Source organism: Saccoglossus kowalevskii, chromosome 6, assembly GCF_978046115.1.
Source record: "Saccoglossus kowalevskii chromosome 6, keSacKowa6.1, whole genome shotgun sequence".
NCBI lineage: Eukaryota > Metazoa > Hemichordata > Enteropneusta > Harrimaniidae > Saccoglossus > Saccoglossus kowalevskii.
The window spans coordinates 39,962,248-39,967,865 of NC_140646.1; positions in this window are offsets into that span (position 1 = coordinate 39,962,248).

The window sequence follows — 5,618 nt, forward strand, 5'->3', positions numbered from 1 at the left end:
CTCTCCCTTCTTTCAGCATGGTCACTGCTCCTGAGACCATTACTTCAGTTGCCTTCATTTTATGACAAAATATTGCAATTCAAATGGTCAGTTGGATCTTGAATTGATTTATTTGTAATGTCACTAATGTAATGCTTTTTAACCTTATCTATTTTGATCACTTTAAAATCTTGATACTAGCATTGGGTTTGTAAGTTTAATTTCTTTTTGCTGTATTATCATATGCGATTATAATGATCTTGTTTTCAATGATCACAGACAATACACATTTCTAGAAATTTTATTCTATATTTTCACATTGGCTGATATTGGACCCTTGTGTGACTCAGATTACACTCATTGAAACTTGGCAACACTAGACAATCAAATTAGAGGTAAAGAAAATCTACAACCAACACAATAAAAGACACAAGTAATTTTATCACATTATGTAAACTATACACAGTAGCCGGAAATATTCTGTATTGTATAAATGATAATTTCGAACACTTAACATATCTGAGACATTCAGTTAACACAAGCAATAAACTGTAATTTACTAAATTAATTATCACTTTAATGAATATTTTATGAATTAAAAAAAATTATCCTAGCATATTAGCTATATATTCAGTTAGTATGCTGAATATATTTGTGTTCTACTGGTTGACTGATAAATCACATGGAAAATTGTTAATAATATGTAATATAAATATTGGTTACTATAGGCATGCATCGCAAACCATTGGGGATGGTCTGCAGTACTGAGTCCAGCTGGTGGATATGTGGCAGCAAGAAGGAAATTGAGTAACATGCTTGTTACATGGCATTCAAAAGTGTTCTAACCTCCAAGTAACTTTCTGAGAGCATGGAGAGACAATGGAGAGATGATAAATCTTTTCATCTCAGCCAAAAACCACTTCTTGTTCAGGCAGTGTTGCAGAAATAATGGTTACACTCAATAGTGTCATACTGATTTTGAACTAGCCAGTGAAACCGTGGTTTCCACTAGTTCTGTCACTTACAGTTACACCTGTCGGATGACACATCATTGCCACCCAAGACCACCCTGTGAATCTGGCACTGTTTTAATTAATGCTTGGATGCAACTAAGAAAGGTTTTCTAGCTGAGTGTCCAACAACATTGCCAGACCGCAATGGGAAATTATCCTGCGCTTTTACAAACATGCATGATGCATTTCCATGATTTCCCTAGTACCAGTAAAAAAAAATTAAGGTAGCGGGACTATTATTTGCATACTTGTTTTCATCTTCTAATTGTGACCAAATGACTACAAATAGACCCAGGAAAATATATATTTTTAGAATCGCCAGACTTCAAGCTTTACAAAGGTGTGTTTGCCATGCCTGTATCTGCATTCTATGACCCGTTACTTAATCAAAGGTGAAAAATTACTTTTTCTGTAAAAAAAATAATTACGCATTTATGCTGGCGATAAGAAGTATTTTTTTCACTTTTTCTAGTTGTTCAATAGTCTGGTAAATTGAATGTGTCTGGTCAGTTTTATGCAAGCAACGCGTTTTAAAAAACAGTGTGCTGAATTTCAATTACTGTTTTAGTCGCATTGCCCCAACTCAAACCACAACTCGTTGGTAAATAATCGATGAAATAGTTTGTCTGGACACATTCAAGTTCCTCTCACTGTCACCTCAAAGCTGTGAAAATTTGGTGTTAATCCGACGACAATAAGTATACGTTATTTTTTGTTAAAGACCTTGTATTTTGAAAAACATAAACTCCTAGAAAACGTCCATGAAGTAACAGCAAAGATTTTCAAGCTTGTTTATCGGCACAATCAATTTGTTTTCCCATCAAGGTCTGCTTTAACATGTGTAGGGACATCCAAATGTGTAAGGCTATTGGAAACCAAAAAAATAGAGGAATGGGATAGCTATATTTGGATAAATTCGGCATATGAAAACACCAAAATTAATGATTTTTTTTCAGTGGCTGTGTGACCTTGTGTCTAACATTCATATGCAAATGACTAATCTGTGAAACAAACCGGGGCGGAGACAAACCACTCAAATGTTTGGAAACACTCGTTGTGTGTCAGATAGCTATTGATAACAGATCCTAACATTGCTTTGTCTTGAGTTTATCTTTGAAACTTATAGGCACACAGATTAAACCTGTGTTGTTGATTTTGGAAAACACTACCGAGGCTGCCTTGCTTCCCTTCAGAAAATCTGCATTTTAACCAACTTACATGACATTCTATGTTATGTTGACTTTATCACATGAAAGTTTTTAGTGCATTTCATCAATTAATAAATAAATGTGAAAATCGTAATTTTCAACACAAATAATAGTCTCGCTACCTTAAACTGTGTTTTAACCTCACTAGCATTGAACCAGAGATATTCCAATATGCTATATTAATTATTAATGGCGTCGTACTGTCAACACGTGTGTGAGTGAGCTCTTCAAAATCAAATCGATACGGCGGTTGCAGGTTCATTACCTTTTTGAAATCAACGTAGATCAACCACTAAATATATAAAGAAAGCTTGGATTACGTTAATCATGACTAGAAGATCCGCACGGAACACCAGAACCAAAAGTTTTGCCTACGACTCCGACGAGTTGGATCAATTATGTGCCGACATAGAAATGGCCGATTCAAAACAAAGGAAATCAAAGAAAACACCGAAAGGAAAGAAAATGAAGTTCTATGCAGTGGTAATTGGACGGAAGACGGGGATCGTGACTACTTGGAAAGAATGTCATCGACTGACGAATGGTTATCCAGGCAACTGTTTTAAGGGCTACGATACATTAGAAGACGCAGAACAGTATATTCAAATGTACGGAACTGACACCGATGGCATAATTAATGGGAACAACAGCCCGGAAATCACGTCAAACGTAAGTTACGTAGAATCCGATAAAGACAATTCTATTACTATGATCAAGTCGCTATTGAATTCAAATAATAATAATGACTGTGGTTATGAAGACAACAAAAATCACACCAAAGACAACTACCAACAATCGACTACATGCGATAGATCAACAACAAGCCGCCATCTTGAAAAAACGGAAACAGTAAACAGGGCAACAAGTACTCCCATTTCTCATCGAAGAAATCTAGAAATGTCACAGTTTGAAATCATGATCGACAGTATTGAGGATAAACACATCACTTTATCAAATAGATTTGCCGAGTTGGAGCTTAATCTAAAGCAAAAATCAGCCGATTTTGAGAAATTCCAGAACGTTACAAAGGTTAAGGAAAACAAACTTGAGGCAGAGATAAGCACACTCAAGGTCAAAAACACAGCCATGGCGACAGAGATTAACGAACTTAAACAACAATTGCTTAATATTAGAGAAAAGTGGCGTGACGATTTGGTGAAAGCTCAAACTGGAATGGAAATAGAAGCAAAAAGTCGACAAGTTGCACTTTCTAAGGAATGGAAGCAGGAAATGGATAAGGTAAAATCAGATATTAAGAATATTCAACCATCAGATGTTAAGAATATTCAACCAGAGCCAATTGAAACTCAAAATCGGTATGCCTGCTTACAGGGTGCTAATGACGAAAACACTTCCTCTACTGACCTACAAGCTGAAATAAAACACTATGTCCCTACTACCTCAGAAGTAATTGTTATCAAGGACAAACAAAATGATGTGGCCAAGTTGAAACAACATACCCATCATAATTTAGAGGGTGTTGACATATTAATTATTGGAGATTCCATGACAAAACACATCAACCCTAATCAGATGTATAAATATAAAAAGGTGAAGAAAATTCGCACATCAACCATCTCTGAGGCATCCAGCTATATATCCAATGTCACAAACCAGGAGCAGATTAAAATGGTGATATTACATGTTGGAACTAATGATGTATCCGAGAAAACAAGTGCAGAGTCAGTTGGTCAACAAATGAACTGTTTAATTGACTGTGCCACTGGAAAGTTTAGTGGGCTGACAGCAGTGTCATGTATTCTACCACAGTTCAACGATAAAGCTAACATAAACACAGTGATAGATGATATAAACAGTACAACCAGACTTAAATGCAATAACACTATGAACTGTTTATTTGTGGAACATAGGAAGCTAAGCAGTGCTAAGGATATGTATTCCAGTGATGGAATCCATATTAACATTAAAGGCACCAGTCTACTAGTAGCTGACATCAAACGCACAGCTGCTCATGTCCAGAGAAATACTCACCCTCAATACCAGAAAACGAGAAATTCTGGTAGTCATGATCAACAACAGTATCACAAATATGACAAACACAAGTCTTATCAACCAAGATCAGATTGGAATAATAATTCCAGAAACCAAAACCATGATCAGTATCAGTATACCCAGGCTTACATACAACATCATGATGAACAATACAATCGTCCCATTCAGTACCATAGCAGACACAACAATCGTGAAAACTACTATGACCATAATAGCCATTACGACAGTGCATATTACTATGATCATTCCAAGAAACATCATTCACATCGACGATATGATAATGATCATCAAGATTCTCACTACAGTCCTGCAGCTACTGACCAATTTTACTATCACAGTGGAGGTTATGAAGATGACCATGTAAACAAGAGCTATCAACATACAGACAACAAATACATTCAACGATCAGAGAGGCAGACAAACAATAGAATTATAAACCATGACTACTACAACTACTAATATTTAACTTCAATATTCCAGCAGATCATCATCACAACATTAAGTAATTATCAATGTCATTATATTTTACTTTAAATTTTTTTATTACTTTTCATTTAAAAAACAAAAATTTGTGGCCTGCAACCCCGTATCGTGGAGAATAGAATAATGATGAAAACAACAACTGTCAACAGTATTAGGCAGACTAATCTTAATGTAGGTAGTTGGAACATTCACGGCCTTGGTGCTAAGTGTGTAGAATCTGATTTTACTTCTATTTTAAAGAAATTTGATATTTTGTGCTTACAAGAGACGTGGTTAGGTAGTCTAGGTAGTAATAGTAGTTCATTAGATGTATTAGATAGTTATAGTTATTTTAAAACAGACAGAAAATGCAAATCAGCTAGAAGTAGGAGGAACTCTGGGGGAGTGGCAATTTTGTTTAAATCAGGGTTGAGGGGAGGGCTGAGGGAAATAAAGTCTGAAATTAACGACTTCCTTTGGTGTAAATTGGACAAGGAATTTTTCTCATTAGAAAATGATATTTATTTGGGTTGTATATACATTCCACCCGAAAATTCGGTTTATCACTTAGATGTTGACTACTTTGGCATTTTAGAAAAAGAAATAACAGTTTTCTCCAATCAGGGCCAGGTAATTATAACAGGTGATTTCAATAGTCGCACTGGAAATCTAATTGATTACATTGCTTTTGGAGATAACATTCATGTACCCACTCCAAATAATTACACTTTAGAAAATTTTGAAAAAAGGCACACCCAAGATAAAACTAACAATAAGTTTGGCAAACAATTAGTCGATCTTTGTACTATAAATAATCTTTTAATAGCCAATGGTAGGAAGATAGGTGATTTAAATGGAAACTTTACCTGTCATAATCCGGTCGGTTCAAGTACAGTTGATTACTGCATTAGCACAAAGGATTTACACAGACATATTGATTATC